The sequence below is a fragment of the Lepus europaeus genome, chromosome 15 (genome assembly GCF_033115175.1).
Source record: "Lepus europaeus isolate LE1 chromosome 15, mLepTim1.pri, whole genome shotgun sequence".
Classification (NCBI taxonomy): Eukaryota; Metazoa; Chordata; class Mammalia; order Lagomorpha; family Leporidae; genus Lepus; species Lepus europaeus.
The window spans coordinates 87,845,148-87,862,363 of NC_084841.1; the positions used below are offsets into that span (position 1 = coordinate 87,845,148).

A 17,216-nucleotide genomic window follows, 5' to 3' on the forward strand; every position below is an offset into this window, starting at 1 on the left:
CAGTGGAGAATGGCCCAAGTACTTGGGCCCTGCACCCACATGGAAGATCAGGAGAAGTACCTGGCTCCTGGCTTCGGATCTCCGCAATGCACCAGCAGTGCACCAGCAGCGGCGGCCATTGGAGGGTGAACCAACGGCAAAGGAAGACCTTTCTCTCTGTCTCTCTCTCTCTCTCACTGTCCACTCTGCCTGTAAAAAAAAAAAGAAAGAAAGAAAATAAATTTTTAAAGTTCTTTCAAAAATAAAACAAAGTAATTTTATGCTTTTCCAGTTTTCAAATATTTGAATCTGAACCCAGTATTGAGTAGGAGAGTCAGGAACTAGAAGGAATTTTGTTTAGCTCATAAATTAAATATAGTCCTAACATATAGACTTAATAATACCTTCAAATCAAAATATACATCACATAAAACTCTTCTTAGAAGTCAAAATGATCCTTGAATGATGATAAACTTTCAGTATTATCTTTTAAAAGGCCTGATTCCATAGTTAACTGATTGGTATTTAAGAAGCACACAGTAACCATGTGGTACACCACATCTGGAATTTTCCTACACCTGAGTTTTCTTTTTTCATATGAAAATAATACCTGTTCCAATATGGCTGTGTGAAGGATGACTGTTAGAAGGAGGAGATGCACAATTTGGGACATGCTCAATCAGCCTTGCCCCAAACGGTAGAGTTAGAAACATGCCAGAGGATGCCAATTCAATCCCATCAAGGTGGCATGTACCAATGCCATCTCACTAGTCAAAGTGATCAGTTTCAGTTCACAACTGACCATAATGATAGGATTAAGAGTCAAAGGGAGCACATAAACAAGACTAGTATCTGCTAATACTAACTGATAGATTTAAAAAGGAGAGAATGGTCCAACATGGGAAGCGGGATAGAATGGCATAGAATGGCAGATGTCCTAAACAGCACTCTGGCCTCAGAATCAGCCCTTAAGGCATTCAGATCTGGCTGAAAAGTCCATGAAAGTATTTTAGGCATGGAAAGCCAAGACACTCTGGCAAAAAAAAAGCCTAAATGAAAGATCTCTGCAAGTGCGATCCCAGTGGAAAGAATGGACCATCAAAAAGGAGGTACCTTTCTCTGAAGGGAGAAGAGAACTTCCACTTTAACTATACCTTGTCAAAATAAGATTGGAGTTGGTGAACTCAAAAGGCTTCCATAGCCTTGGCAACTCATGACAAGACCCTCGGGTGATTACTGACACCATAAACAAGAGTGTCGATTGTTAAGTCAACAACAGGAGTCACTGTGCACTTAACTCCCCATGTAGGATCTCTGTCCTTAATATGTTGTACAATGTGAATTAATGCTATAACTAGTACTCAAACAGTATTTTACACTTTGTGTTTCTGTGTGGGTGCAAACTGCTGAAATCTTTACTTAATATATACTAAATTGATCTTCTGTGTATAAAGATAATTGAAAATGAATCTTGATGTGAATGGAATGGGAGAGGGAGCGGGAGATGGGATGGTTGCAGGTGGGAGGGAAGTTATGAGGGGAAAAAAAGCTGTAATCCATAAGCTGTACTTTGGAAATTTATATTTATTAAATAAAAGTTAATAAAAGAATAATCTACTATCCAGAAAACAGTCTTGAACTGAAGGAATCAGTAAAATTAGTATCACTATTATTACAATTGCTTCTGTTATCTGTTATCAGTAGCAGTACATCACTATTGCCATCTATGGGGGCCATTATAACTCTCACTCCTTGTTCCCTGGACTCAACATTAAGATTCAGCAATCTTTGTCATTAGTGTTACTAGATAATTAGAATATTTGCTAAAATGAAGTGAAATAAGCCAGGCACATAAAGCCAGATATTTTAGTATATAACTCATATATGATATCTAAAGCTGGTGGTCTCATATAAGTTAAGAATGAAGTAATTCCCAGAGGCTGGGGATAGTATGGAGGAGAGCAGGATGAGGACAGGCCGATTAACAGGTACCAGGTTACAGGAGGATAAGAGAAAGGCCTTCCTGTATTCTTTGCACAGCAAATCACAGTACAGAATTATAATGTACCGCAATTTTTCTATTGAAAAAAGCTATCAGAAAGGATTTTGAGTGTTTGTATCATAAATGCATGATAAATGTTTGAGAAGATGCATATGTTTACCCTGATTAGACATTACACAATATGTATGTGTATTAAAATATCACATGATACCCCATAAATCTGTTCAACTGTTATGTACCAGTTACATTTTTTGAAAAAGAAAAATATTTGCCAAAATATGTGTTAATTTTCCATTAAACAATGTTCATTTCTTTTTGTCAAACATAGCTTTATACAACTGTGATATAACAATGATGCTAACATTGACATTGACACTCTGTTCTTGCAGAGTAGGTGGTGCGCACATTTGTCCTCATAATAATGTAGGATTATGGGGGGCACTGTGGTACAGCAGTAAGCCACCACTTGAGATGTCCCTACCCCACATCAGAGTGCCTGTTTGAGTCCCAGCTCCTCCATGGGCCTGGGAAACAGTAGATAAGGCATAAGTACTTGAGCTCCTGCCACCCACGTTGGAGATCCCTATGTAGTTCATGGCTCCTGGCTTCAACCTGGCACTACAGTGACTATTGTGGACATCTCTGTCACCCTCCCTTTTAAAGAAATAAATGAATAAAGAAATAAATAGATAAGTTAAAAAAACACCCTGGGATTTTAACACAAAATGCAATAGCGTAAAATATCTGGGATTTCAAAATGCTAAATAAAGAGTAGATGAAATTGTTCAATTCCTACTTCAGGATTTTGTTGTGGATAATTACTTTAGGAACATCTTTTTCTGTCTAAATATTACCAAATTTATTACCCGACTGCCTGAGTGTTTTGAAAATAGAACAGTTTTGGTTCAGATATCAAAGAACAGTGAGACGTTCTCTGCTTTCAGGAACGGCTCCCTGAGTTTGCAATGTGGCAGCCTCGGAGACTCAGAGCATCACAGTGAAAATGTGTTTCAGACCGACTTGAGGTGTGAAGAACAGAGTTTCTATTTAGGAATACTTGCATTGACATACTAGCTAAAAATATCTTCATAATTAGCATAGAAGCTAGGTAAGATTCCAGTAGATACAGTCTACAGGTACGCTGTGTCTGTATGACACACACACATGTACATTCATATGCAGGCACACACAACACCTGTGTCTATGCGTGGGTATGTGAAATGGGAAAACACAGACACGAGCATAAGGAAAATAACTGATCTTTGAATAAATCAAATGTTCTTTTTTAAAATCCTAGTTTATGCTACACAAAACTATGAAAAACTTTATGATAATGTTGAGCTAACTTGGTAGATTTTAAAATTATTTTGTCATGGTAATGCTAGAGTTGGTTTACTGAAAATGTAATTAGCTAAACTTTTTGGGTATGAGTGGTAGCAATTTCAGTCTGATGATATTTCTTGTACAGCAAAAGTTTAATTATACAACAATGGTATATAAATACACAAATAAAAATAGTGAGCAGTTAAGATGTGGGTCCAGGAGTTAGTACCCCTGAGTCCAGATACTAGTTCTCATATATAAAATTTCAACTGTGTCACTTTAAATATATTGCTTATTCTCAGTAGTCTCAATTTTCAAATTGGTAAAATGGAGTGAATACTTGTCTCACTGGTTATTCCTCCAGGTAATTTAAGTAATATATATAACAAAATTAAGAGTGCCTTACTTATATTGATCTTTCATAATGTCTTTATTATTATTTACATATTCCAACACAAATGTATGCTTCTGCATGACAGAAGAATTCCAGAGGATTTCCTCCTCATGTCCCACGTGGAACAATGAGGGGGAGCAAAGCAGCCAGAGGTGGTCACATGGAAAAGATGGAAGACAAATAAAAACCTGGCTGCCAGGTTTGCTAACAAAGCAGAAGACACTCAGAGAAGCAGAAATTTCATAGGGACAAGGGATGATGTTTTAGAACCACTAAACCCGTACTGGGGATATGCATATATTAAACATATTTTTGTTTCTCTTAAAATGTTTATTTAACTTGACATCTTGTATTTACTTATTTATTTATTTACTTTCATATTTGAGAGCGAGTGAGAAAGAAAAAGGTGGCGAAAGAGTTCCATCCCTGGGATTACCATCCCACCCCACCACACCAAATGCCCTCAACTGCCAGAGAGCCAAAGCCAGGAGCCAGGAACCCAATCCAGGTATTTCACATGGGGCCAGGAACCCGACCACTAGGATCTTTACTGTTGGCTCCTAGAGGCCAAATTAGTAGGAAACAGGAATCAGAAGCCAGAGAGGAGAGGGGTGTAGTTTTTAAATTGATTTTGCTAAATCAGGCAGACCTGTGCTAGCCCTAATTCTAAAAAATAATAATAATATAACCAGCATGAGATAATTCTATTTTCTAAATTAATTCATCCATCTATGTGCACTCTGTGTACATGTACAAAGAATAACCTTAAGAAATCTTTATGGATTAATCTGTAGGAATTTCCATAACACATATTTATCTTCAAAGAGGAAAACCAAACAAATATAAAACTACATTATGGGTATAATTACTATAGAATTTTAAAAAGAAATTTATTGTATAGAAAAGGAACTATTCTGAGAGGTGCAATATCTATTCATAAAGTGAATCTCAGAATTGAAGCTGCATTAATTTGCACAAATGGGAATGGAAAGAGTTGTGCTGCTAATGTTGACGTTCCCTGAGCCTCATGATTTAAGAGTGGCAATAACCTGTTTCATGAGTGATGAGTCTGAAGCCCACAAGCACCATCCTGATGCCCGGTTATGAGGATTTTGTTCTATAAGCACAGGTGATTTAGTGTGATGACCACAACCAGGGGCAGGGAACGTCTGGCACACAGGCCATGTGACACCCACCAAATCATTTATTCTGGCCCTGCCAAGGCAACCACAGGTGAGAAACAGATTTAATAAACCTACAGCAGGCTAATTTCTAAGTCTGTAATTATGTATGACTCAGAAATTATGTTATAAATATCCAAATGGCCCTTGGCAGAGACAAGGGCTCCCCACCCTGGAATCTCTTCATGACGTTTACGGAGATACCTGCTAAGAGCATGTTATAATTCAGGTTTCTCTTTGAACCCACGAAGTCTGAAAGGGGAACCGATTCAAGTCATTGGCAGTAGGTAAACCTCCAAAAATCTTAGGTATGCACCACATACACAAAAGTATGATCTGAAATCCTGAGATCAGGTTTGGATAAAGCCTGAAGAATCAACTACAGTGATTTTTACGAGAAATTCAGAAATTTCCCTGAGATTGGCTGTTCATTAATTTTGCTTTGAGAGGCTAAAGACTTTTGACTTCCTCTGAGTCACCAGCAACTCTGTTGACTAGATTCTGTCTCAATAGCTCATTACAATTTCTTCTATATTCTGTTACTTTACTTCACATAAATATGTAAGTTGGAAACGAATGGAATCGGTTGTGTCTAATTTATGTAATATTTGTCTGCTGATGTTAATAATTTCCATTGGGGGGGTGGGCCGGCGCCATGCCTCACTTGGTTAATCCTCCGCCTGCGGCACCAGCATCCCATATGGGTACCATGTTCTAGTCCTGGTTGCTCCTCTTCCAGTCCAGATCTCTGCTGTGGCCCAGGAGGGCAGTGGAGGATGGCTCAGGTCCTTGGACCCTGCACCCATATGGGAGACCAGGAGGAAGCACCTGGCTCCTGGCTTCGGATCGGCACAGTGCTGGCCGTAGCAGCCATTTGGGGAGTGAACCAACTGAAGGAAGACCTTTCTCTCCCTCTCTCTCTCTCACTGTCTATAACTCTATCTGTCAAATAAATTAAAAAAATATAATTTCCAGTGGGTCTGCTACAAGTTATAACATTAGGGTAATACTCCTAATTGCATGAGCAACTTTAATTTTTAGTTGGTGTTCCTTCTTGGTGCAAATATATGAAAAAATATTTCAGACAAACAAAACAATTCAAATGGTCGGTGCAATTGTTAAAGATTATGAATTCATCTTTGGAATTTTAGACAATATATAAGTACAAAATATTTTATGAGTCTTTTAAATGAATATATGTCTCATCATCAGACATAAATTATTCTAGTTTTCATGCACAAAGATGAAAGTAGTGACCATTGTAAGTAAAGCATAAAGTTTGAGTTATTTTTCCAGAATTCTTATCATTCCAGATATGCAATCTCACATTTAAATGTTGTCTATCACAGTTAATGATACAGAAAAGTGATATAAGAAGTCAGCTGGTGGACCCTTAAACATAACGCAGTTAGCTCTGAGATCTGTATCTATGACCTCATTATTATGCTATTCTGATCAATAAATTAAGTAAATATGTAATTATAGCAATATCAGCATGTTAACAAAAACAGTTACAATTCACTGAACGTTTCCAGTGTTCCCTGATATAGTACAAATCTACCAAAAAAAATCATTTTAAACATTTACAAATCACTCCCTTAATGGCTTTCCCATAAGATGGTCCCTAACTGCTCTCTTATTTTTTTAGGATCAGTTGGACATTTGAAATTTGAAATTGGTCTCTGCTTATCTATAAAAAGCTGCATTCACGTACTTTGCCACATATTTTCTATCACTCTTTTTTTTAAATTTTTATTTAGTAAATATAAATTTCCAAAGTACAGCTTGACCTATCTATTGCTGTGTTGATGCCAGTAAACAAAGATCTATTCATGTTTCAGAATAAATGAAACAGAAGGGGTGAGGCCAGAGGGGAGGTCATTTTCAGGTTAACATGATCTCCTCCAATGGAGAAAACAAAGAATAGCAGAGCTGATGTTCTGAGAACATGAAGTCGGGAGCTAGGGCCCTTCTCACGTCTCTGACCAGGAGTCCCCCCTAATCCTCCTTTCCGGGACTTTGCTCCTTTTTTCAAATGTTTATTTACTATTATTATTTGTGAACATTTTGTTTCAGAATAGTCTTAAATTTACAAAATAAAAATCGTGAGGTAGTAATGCAAAGAATCACCATATACCACTCACACAGTTCTCCTGTTAACAGTTCATCTTACCATATTTATCACAATTAATGAATCCTACCAGCTTCCCATATTTTCTCATCCAAACTCCTTTTTAAAAAATATTTATTTATTTGTTTTCAAAGTTAGAGTTATAGGAGAGAGGGAGACAGGGAGACAGAGATCTTCGATCTGTTAGTTCATTCTCCAAATGTCTACAACAGCAGAGGCTCTGCAAAGCAGAAGCCAGGAGCCAGGAGCTTCATCAGGGTCTCCCACATGGGTTCAGGTAGCCATCTTCCACTGTTTCCATGGGCCATCTTCCAAGGTTTTCTCAGGCACATTAGCAGGGAGCTGGATCAACCAGCATCCATAAGGGATGGCGGCGCTGCAGACGGCAGCTTAACCTGTTGTGCCACAACGCCGGCCCCTCCAAACTCTTTTTATATCCCCTACCCCTCCCAGCCATTAGTCAGCCTTTAAGCCTTTAGTAATTATAGTTTCAGATTTTTTTTTAAATTTTAGGTCCTACATATAGGGAGAAACATAACATTTGTCTTTCTGTGTCTAGATATTTCACTCAGCATGATGCCTACTTCTACCCATTTTGCTGCAAATGACAGTTTCATTCTTTTTTTTTTTTATAGCTGAACAGTATTCCATTGTGTACATATAAAAAAAAAAAGACATGTGTTTTGTTCCACATCAAAGTACATGGGTACAAAATACATGGGAACCAGCCCTGGTTCCAAGATCCTGCTAACAGGAAGGCAGTTGCAATGGCTCTAGCAATGGGGGCCCTAGTTTAATTTTTCAGCCTCAGATACTGCTTGGTTTTGTATTGGTCATTGCAGGCATTTGAGGAGGAAGCCAGCAACTGAGAGCTTGTTTCTTTCTCTCTCTCTTTCTCATAAATGAATACATTTTGAAAAAATACATTAAATAAAAGTTTTCAAGTAGTACATAGACATTAGGTGAAAATGGGAAAGTATAAAATATGCAAAAAACAAGTGAAGGTGATTTCTTGCTAGTTACGTATGTGTTTATAAGGACACTTTTAAAGGTGTTTTCTCAGCGTGAATTCTGTGTAAGAAACAATTAATCACAGAGAACAATTTTAGAAAACATACTGTTCCACAGGATGGGTTCTAGGAGATGTTTATAAGCTGATAAATGACCTTTAACTACGCAAAGAATTGATGGTAATGAAATCAAGTGTAAAATTTGAGCTGGGATTTCTTATCTTACGTATTCAATCATTTTTTCCTAAGGTAACAATTAAAACAAAACATATTTCTTTTTTAATATTACACTTGTGATTACATTTCATTCTTATTGTACCCTAGAGATGATAGAAATGGCTTTGAGGGTATGTGCAGACTAGAAATACCAATGCTAGTTAACAATGAAATATACGTATAAACAAAATTGCAATATTTCTTGAAGTTACTTTTCCTAATCCTGAGATAAGAGCTATGTTCCATATTCACAAACATGAGATCCAGGGCTTCGCATCTTGGGCTTCCAAAAAGATGAGGCTCCAAAGAGATGAGGCAATACAGTTTTTAAATTAAATGTATGTACTTCCTCAGGAGGAGGTTCAAGATCAAATAATCCAGGCTCGTATATACAATATTCATATAGGAATGTAGAAAATATATTAATTTTTTAATCTTTTCAGTTGTGTTATACTAGATTTTTTCTTTTTTTTTTTAAGATTTATTTTATTTATTTGAAAGACAGAGTTACAGAGAGGTAGAGACAGAGATCTTCCATCCACTGGTTCACTCCCCAGATGGCCACAAAGGCGAGAGCTGCGCCGATCTGAAGCCAGGAGCCAGGAGCTTCCTCTGGGTCTCCCATGTGGGTGCAGGGGCCCAAGGACTTGGACCATCTTCTACTGCTTTTCCAGGCGATAGCAGAGAGCTGGATCGGAAGAGGAGCAGTCGGGACTAGAACTGGCGCCCATATGGGATGCCGGCGTTTCAGGCCAGGTTGTTACCCACTGCTCCACAGCACCGGACCCCTAGATTTTTTTTCAAAGTTTAACAAATAGCTCATTACTTTCCTGTAATTTCGGTGAATTTATCCTTCAATTATGCCTATCCAATAGATGTGGAGGTAGAGAGAGACAGATAACACTTGAGGAAGTGAAAAGGTGTATGTAGTCAGTGGGAACACTTGGATAATGTAGAAGTGTGTGTGGGAATTCCATGTACCATTCTTTCAGTTTTCCTGTGATTCTGAATCTATATCAAAATTAATATTAAACATAAAAAGTGGCCAGCGCTGTGGCTTAACAGGCTAATCCTCTGCCTTGCGGCGCTGGCACACTGGGTTCTAGTCCCGGTTGGGGCACCAGATTCTGTCCCAGTTGCCTCTCTTCCAGTCCAGCTCTCTGCTATGGCCCGGGAAGGCAGTGGAGGATGGCCCAAGTGCTTGGGCCCTGCACCCGCATGGGAGACCAGGAGAAGCACCTGGCCCCTGGCTTCGGATTAGTGTGATGCGCCGGCCGCAGCGGCCATTGGAGGGTGAACCAACGGCAAAAAGGAAGACCTTTCTCTCTCTCTCTCTCTCCCTCTCACTATCCACTCTGCCTGTCCAAAAAAAAAAAAAAAAAAAAAAACATAAAAAGTCCCTTTGTTTCAAGGAAGAGAGCCTCCTGCCACATTGCCACTCCTACCATGACCGCTAGCAGCCCTTCAGCACGTGGCTCACTGCTCAGACTTCTCCCTTTTAGAACTCCCTTGGTTCCCCTTACCCCCAGCTCAGTTACATGTTATCAGAATGTTATTGATGTTTTATGGATACAACCAAGGAGACAACAGAAAAGAAAACAAGCCAGGTTTCAACAGCATCTTCTTACTTAGCTATGCAGTCTAATTTTGAACATCCTCTTTGTATAGTCCTAAAAGACAAGAGCTCCCATTTTCTACCAACACACTGCTGTCTATGGACAAGGATTATGTGTACTCAATGCCCTGGCACAGCCCCAGATATGCTTCTACACAGAAAACAAGCAAACATGTGCTGTGTAGAAGGTTCCCTTCTCAATCCATGCTGCCTCTGAAATGACTGGCCTCAGTGACATCATCAATAATGTGCTGGAGACCACGTAAGAGTTCCATGAACATGTGGAATCTGATTTCCTTGTTAAGGGTCAGTTTCTGTGAATACCTTCAATCAAACACGTGGAGCTAGAGAACATCTCCTGAGAAGAGAGAGTGGAGCTAGAGAACGTGGAGAAATAAGTACCTTGTGCTCCAGCCAGGGCAACGCATGTTCCACAGTCAATGGATTAGTTCAAATAAAGGAGCAGAGGAATGGATCCTGACTGGTTCTTATGATAAGATTCCACGGATATGGCCTGTTGAAAGACAGTCAAAAATGATAATTGTAGGACATGGAGACATTGGAAAAGAATTGGCCTGGATGGATGCCTCTCTTGATAAGACCGTTCTCGGATGCAAGTGGAAAGCAGAGAAGAACCAAGTGAAAACCCTGCACTGCTGCAGGGATGATGCTGGAAGCGTGAAGTCTACGGTGCTGATAGCTCGGGAAGTAAATTTTGCAGTGGCTTCTGGGACAAGATGCTAAAATCCGGTCTCCAGGCTCCAGAGATGAAGAAGATGAAATGGAGGAATCCACAAATCAACACAGAAAAAACAGAGAAATTGGGATTAACAAGGAGTCCCATTGGTACCCTCTCTGGCCACAAAGAAACAATATTATGAGTTCTGCCATTAGAGACCAAACAAGCTGTACTGCCACTTAGAACCACTCTGTTAGAGTGTGAGATGTTGAGTCTGGTGGTCTTAAGTCAACCTCGACTGGAAATACTATTTAATCGTCTCTTCTCTTCTCTTCTCTTCTCTTCTCTTCTCTTCTCTTCTCTTCTCTTCTCTTCTCTTCTCTTCTCTATTCTTTGAACCCATTTAGCAACTGGAAGCATAAATAGGCATTTAAGATGCAGGGCCCCTGAACTAAGGGTGGTTCTTTGGTGTCATTGCCCCACACTCCTCATCCAAGCTGGGCCATGTCAGTAAAGTGGCCTACGCATGAACACCCGCCAATTTCAGGTACTTGGGGTAACTTTTCAAGCTGTAGGATATAAGAAGTTGTAAGTCTCGTCTCTAGGATCTGACCGCTCATGAAGACAAATTTCTGAGTGTTGACAGATTCGGGGTTCCTTCTGAGTGGAGCAGCAGGCAGTAACTTACACCCTTATGGATGTTTGCCTAGCATGGTGGGGGCATGACAGTAATAGTCTGATCACAGAGATTCTGTCTGTAAACGAAATTGGTAAGGAATTGTCAGATTACGCTCATGCAGATGCAGAAAGCAGCCTTTTAGAGGAAAGTCTGTAGAATGTTTGCACCCTCATAAACTAACATATCACTCTTTTTGTCCTTTATTTCATATTTATAACAATAGTTTATAAAATATAAAATGTGGCTTACATTCTCTACCTTAGGCAAATTCTTAAAATTAGCTGTTTATTTCTCTTTAAAATATAGTTTATTTATAATTCTTACAGTTTGTAGTGAAAGCATTTTAGGATATCTGATTTCCTATATTGCCAAAAGTAAAAGATGCCTGGGGCCAGCGCTGTGGCTCACTTGGTTAATCCTCTGCCTGCGGCGCCAGCATCCCATATGGGCACCCAGTTATAGTATCAGTTGCTCCTCTTCCAGCCCAGCTCTCTGCTGTGGCCCAGGAAGGCTGTAGAGGGTGGCCCAAGCGCTTGGACCCTGCACCCGCATGGGAGACCAGGAAGAAGCACGTGGTCCCTAGCTTCAGATAGGCGCAGCTCCGGCCATTGTGGCCATTTGGAGAGTGAACCAACGGAAGGAAGACCTTTCTTTCTCTCTCTCTCACTGCCTAACTCTATCTGTCAAATAAATTAAAAAAAAAAAAAAAGCAAAAGATGCCTTAGGTTTTTTTCCTTTTTTTTTTAAGTGGATATATCATTCCCTCAAAATTTCAGTTAGTTTTGTTTTACTCCTTTCCCCTTTATTTCCTGATACCATGTTTCCTGTATGTTCTACTCTTTTGAATGTATGGTTGCTATATTTCATACTGCTCTTTTCTTCATTTTAAATGGTCAGTGGTTCCAGGTTTTCTCTGCAAATTACTAAATAATCCAGATTTCGTAGGGCGAACAACTGGAGCATTACTGAGAAAAATGCAGGCTCTGGGATCAGCAGCAGCCATCCTTATGAAAATATCAAAATAGAGAATGAATTTTTTGTCTTATTTAACATATAAAATTGATCATTAAGATGTAGAATGCACAAGGAAAGAAAAGTGGAGCAGTGAGAAGAATTAGGTTTGTTCAAAGGAAAAATACACTGTAGAAATATGGAAAGGGAAGACTGTAGGGAAAAATCCTTCAAAGCAGAGGTGACTAGTTAGAACTAAGGAATTTCCAAAATTTGCAAATCTACATGGTGGAAAAGAAATCTCAAAGGTCAGGGAGCCAGCTCAAGGTCACAAGTCTTAAAAACCCTGTGCACTCAGGCCAGACCGATTTAAAACAATGTTTGTGACATAGATTGATGAATCTGCAATTGATCAATGTCTTTCAGTCACTCTGCCATGTTCCAGAGATGTGATGTGTGTACAATCTGTAAAGGTAGCAATAAAGTTTACTTTAATTCTAATTTTTTTCAAAATAAGTACAATATTTGACATATAATGATTAGCTTCATTGAGTGGGTTGGAAAGTAAGTCATTGGCATGTGTTTTTCTTGAAACATCTTTTTACGTGATAGAGTAGAGGACTAGAAGTTATTACCATTGGGTTCTTTGTCATCTTTTTTTTAACTTTTATTCAATAAATATAAATTGCCAAGGTACAGCTTATGGATTACAGTGGCTTTTCCCTCCCCCATAACTTCCCTCCCACCTGCAACCATCCCATCTCCCGCTCCCTCTCCCATTCCATTCACATCAAGATTCATTTTCAATTATCTTTATATACAGAAGATCAATTTAGTATATATTAAGTAGAGATTTCAACAGTTTGTACCCACACAAAAGCACAAAGTATAAAGTACTGTTTGAGTACTAGTTATAGCATTAATTCACATTGTACAACACATTAAGGACAGAGATCCTACACAGGGAAGTAAGTGCACAGTGAATCCTGTTGTTGACTTAACAAATTGACACTCTTGTTTATGGTGTCAGTAATCTCCTAGGCTCTAGTCATGCATTGCCAAAGCTATGGAAGCCTTTTGAGTTTACCAACTCTGATATTATTTAGACAAGGCCATAGTCAAAGTGTAGTTCTCTCCTCCCTTCACAGAAAGGTACCTCCTTCTTTGATGGCCTGTTCTTTCCACTGGGATCTCACTCGCAGAGATCTTTCATTTAGGTGTTTTGTTTTGTTTTGTTTTTGCCAGAGTATCTTGGCTTTCCATGCCTAAAATACTCTCATGGGCTTTTCAGGCAGATCCAAATGCCTTAAGGGCTGATTCTGAGGCCAGAGTGCTGTTTAGGACATCTGCCATTCTACTGGTCTGATGTGTATCCCGCTTCTCATGTTGGACCATTCTCTCCTTTCTAATTCTATCAGTTAGTATTAGAAGACACTAGTCTTGTTTATGTGATCCCTTTCACTCTTAATCCTATCATTACGGTCAATTGTGAATTGAAACTGATCACTTGGACTAGTGAGATGGCATTGGTACATGCCACCTTGATGGGATTGAATTGGCATCCTCTGGCACGTTTCTAACTCTACCGTTTGGGGCAAGTCTGATTGAGCATGTCCCAAATTGTACATCTCCTCTCTCTCTTATTCCCACTCTTATATATAACAGGGATCACTTTTCAGCTAAATTTAAACACCTAAAAATAATTGTGTGTTAATTAGAGAGTTCAACCAATAGTATTAAGTAGAATAAAAAAAATACTAAAAGGGTTAAAGTATTAAGTTTTCCTCGACAGTCAGGACAAGGGCTGATCAAGTCACTGTTTTTCTTAGTGTCCATTTCACTTCAACAAGTTTCCTTTTTGGTGCTTGTTAGTTGTCACTGATCAGGGAGAACATATGATATTTGTCCCTTTGGACTGGCTTATTTCACTCAGCATTTTGCTTTCCAGATTCCTCCATTTTGTTGCAAATGACTGGATTTCATTGCTTTTAACTGCTGTATAGTACTCTATAGAATACATATCCCATAATTTCTTTATTCAGTCTACTGTTGATGGGCATTTGGGTTGATTCCAGGTCTTAGCTATTGTGAATTGAGCTGCAATAAACATTAATGTGCAGACAGCCTTTTTGTTTGCCAATTTAATTTCCTTTGGGTAAATTCCAAGGATTGGGATGGCTGGGTTGTATGGTAGGGTTATATTCAGGTTTCTGAGGAATCTCCAGACTGACTTCCATAGTGGTTTTACCAGTTTGCATTCCCACCAACAGTGGGTTAGTGTCCCTTTCCCCCCACATCCTCACCAGCATGTGTTGTTGGTAGATTTCTGAATGTGAGCCATTCTAACTTGGGTGAGGTGAAACCTCATTGTGGTTTTGATTTGCATTTCCCTGATTGCTAGTGACCCGCTACATTTGTTCATGAGTCTGTTGGCCATTTGGATTTCCTCTTTTGAAAAATGTCTGTTGAGGTCCTTGGCCCATCTCTTAAGTGTTTGTTTGTTTCTCTTTGTCATCTTGACACTCCTACTGACTAGCTAGATGAAATTGTGTGGCCACTTGAGCTCTTGAGATTGCATTTTTTTCATATTTATGGTAGAAGGTTGATATTTGTTACAAAGAACTCACAAAATATATTATGTGAATAAAGAGAAGTGTTTTTAACTTGTAATTCAAATATAAACTTGCGTAATCTCTTAGTTCTCTGACCAAAATTCTGTTTGTCTGGGGTGGTGTTGTGGCATAGAGGGATAAGCCTCTGCCTGCAATGCCAGCATCCCAAATGAGTACAGGTTCCAGTCCCAGCTGCTCTACTTCCTATCCAGCTCCCTGCTAATATTTCTGGGAAAGCAGCATAAGATGTCCCACATGGATGATTCAATTGATGCTCCACACTCCTGGCTTCAGCCTGGCACAGCCCTGGTTGTGGCTGCCATTTGGGAAATGAATCAGTGGATGAATGATTCTCTCTCTCTCTTTCTCTCTCTTTCTCCCTCTCTCTGCGCCCCGCCCCCCGTCTCTAACTCTGCTTTTCAAATAAATAAAACTTAAGAAAATAAAATAAAAACTTAAAAAATAAAAAAAAAACTTATAAAATTTTGAGTTAACTGTAACCTAAAAACTCACATATTAATACTACATTTTCAGCTGGCGCCACGGCTCAATAGGCTAATCCTCCGCCTGAGGTGCCGGCACACTGGGTTCTAGTCCCTGTCGGGGCGCCGGATTCTGTCCCAGTTGCCCCTCTTCCAGGCCAGCTCTCTGCTATGGCCCGGGAGTGCAGTGGAGGATGGCCCAAGTGCTTGGGCCCTGCACCCCGTGGGAGACCAGGAGAAGCACCTGGCTCCTGCCTTCAGATCAGCGCAAGTGCGCCAGCCGCAGCGCGCCAGCCGCGGCAGCCGTTGGAGGGTGAACCAACGGCAAAGGAAGACCTTTCTCTTTCTCTCTCTCTCACTATCCACTCTGTCAAAATAAAGAAATAAATAAAAGTAATTTTGTCATTCCCCACATGCAAAGTGCTAAGTATCCCAATTGATAATGGATCAGTAAGTCAGGGTTACCTATGGTTGCCTAGTCGTGAATACAATGCATAAGCACATGTAAACAAGGTTGGAAAATGAGATGTAACAGAGATGTGGGAAGAAAGTAAAATGGAGAAATATGTCATGGGGCTGATACTACCTGAGAAAGTCTTAATAGCTGGACTTGTTTAAACAAGTAGTGCTAAGTAGAAATGTGTTGTGGAGGGGAAAATGCATGTGCAAAGGAATTGGAATGGAAAAGCAGATTGAATTTAAGGAAGGGTTTAGTGTACAGTTCAACTGAGTAAGGTATTTGGAAAGAGTCATTAGGATTCTTTTTACAAAATATCATCCACTATCTAAGATACTTGAACATAATTTGCTCCACCTTATTGAATGTACACAATAATAGCAAAACAGCAAGATGAATTTTCCAGGAAGAATCTTCACAATAAAAAAATACCTGATAGTTAAGCTTTCATTCGTGTCCTGTGGATAACCTGAAATATATGATCAAGTTCCATTCACCTGGGAGAGTTAGCTAATATTTGTGAATTTTCAAATAACTCAGTTCCACTTTCAAAAGCTGCTCAAATAGTCTAGGTTAATATAGCCTGGATTCAATCACATGGAACACTAATTAAATGTAAAATATATATTAAGAATAAATTGTTTATAAGAATATCTTAAGTTTCACATGAAACATCATACTTTAAACCCTAAGAAGGGAAAATTAAAAATAAATACCAAAATATGTTCAACATTAGATAAGAATGAAGGTGCCATGCTAAGAATTTGATATGAGCTGTATTTGTTTATTCTCACAAATATGTTGTAACATCAATTATTATTCTTAGTTCGTAGAATAGGACATTGAGAATAGGTGAGTGGCGGAGTGCTGCATAGAATCAGGATGTCTCATTCCGATAGCCTCATGATTTCCAACTTTGATCATTTGAACCCTTCTTGTGGGAATCATTTCCGATTAAATGTGATAAATTATGCTTCTCTTTCATGATTATATAGTTTATCATGGCAGCAATCCAAAGGAGACTGGCTATATTTGCTTGCCCTATGCCTTTTCCACGGTGTCTTAGAATTGATTTAGTGACCAGATTAAAACTATTAGGCAAAACTAAAACAAACAAAAAAAAAACCTTTCGATGTTTTTTATTTTAAATGTGATTTTTATTATTTCCCACATAGGCAATGAATTTCCATATTTTTCATGGACTTATTTATCATGAAAATAGATAAATTAGAAATATAAACATGTTCTCCTTGCCTGAGTTATGGTAAGCAAATTGTAAACTTGAGATATTAGTTTGTGTGGATACAGTACATTGACTTCGTCTGTATTTTCCACCAACACAACTGCATTTACATGGCTGAACTTTATAATTTCCAGTGACTTTAAACTAATTGGCAATATTATTTGCTAATGCTTAGAAGATGGATTTCTGCATCTTTTTATTTTTAAGATTTATTCATTTATTTAAAAGGCAGAGTTACCTAGAGGGAGAGAGAGAGAGAGAG

At 38.9% G+C, this 17,216-nt stretch overlaps 1 pseudogene; it reads left to right on the forward strand.

The window, feature by feature from the left end:
* The first annotated feature begins 1,930 nt into the window (after positions 1–1,930).
* LOC133774334 (ribosome biogenesis protein WDR12-like) lies at positions 1,931–10,845 on the forward strand (annotated as a pseudogene).
* Positions 10,846–17,216: the final 6,371 nt, after the last annotated feature.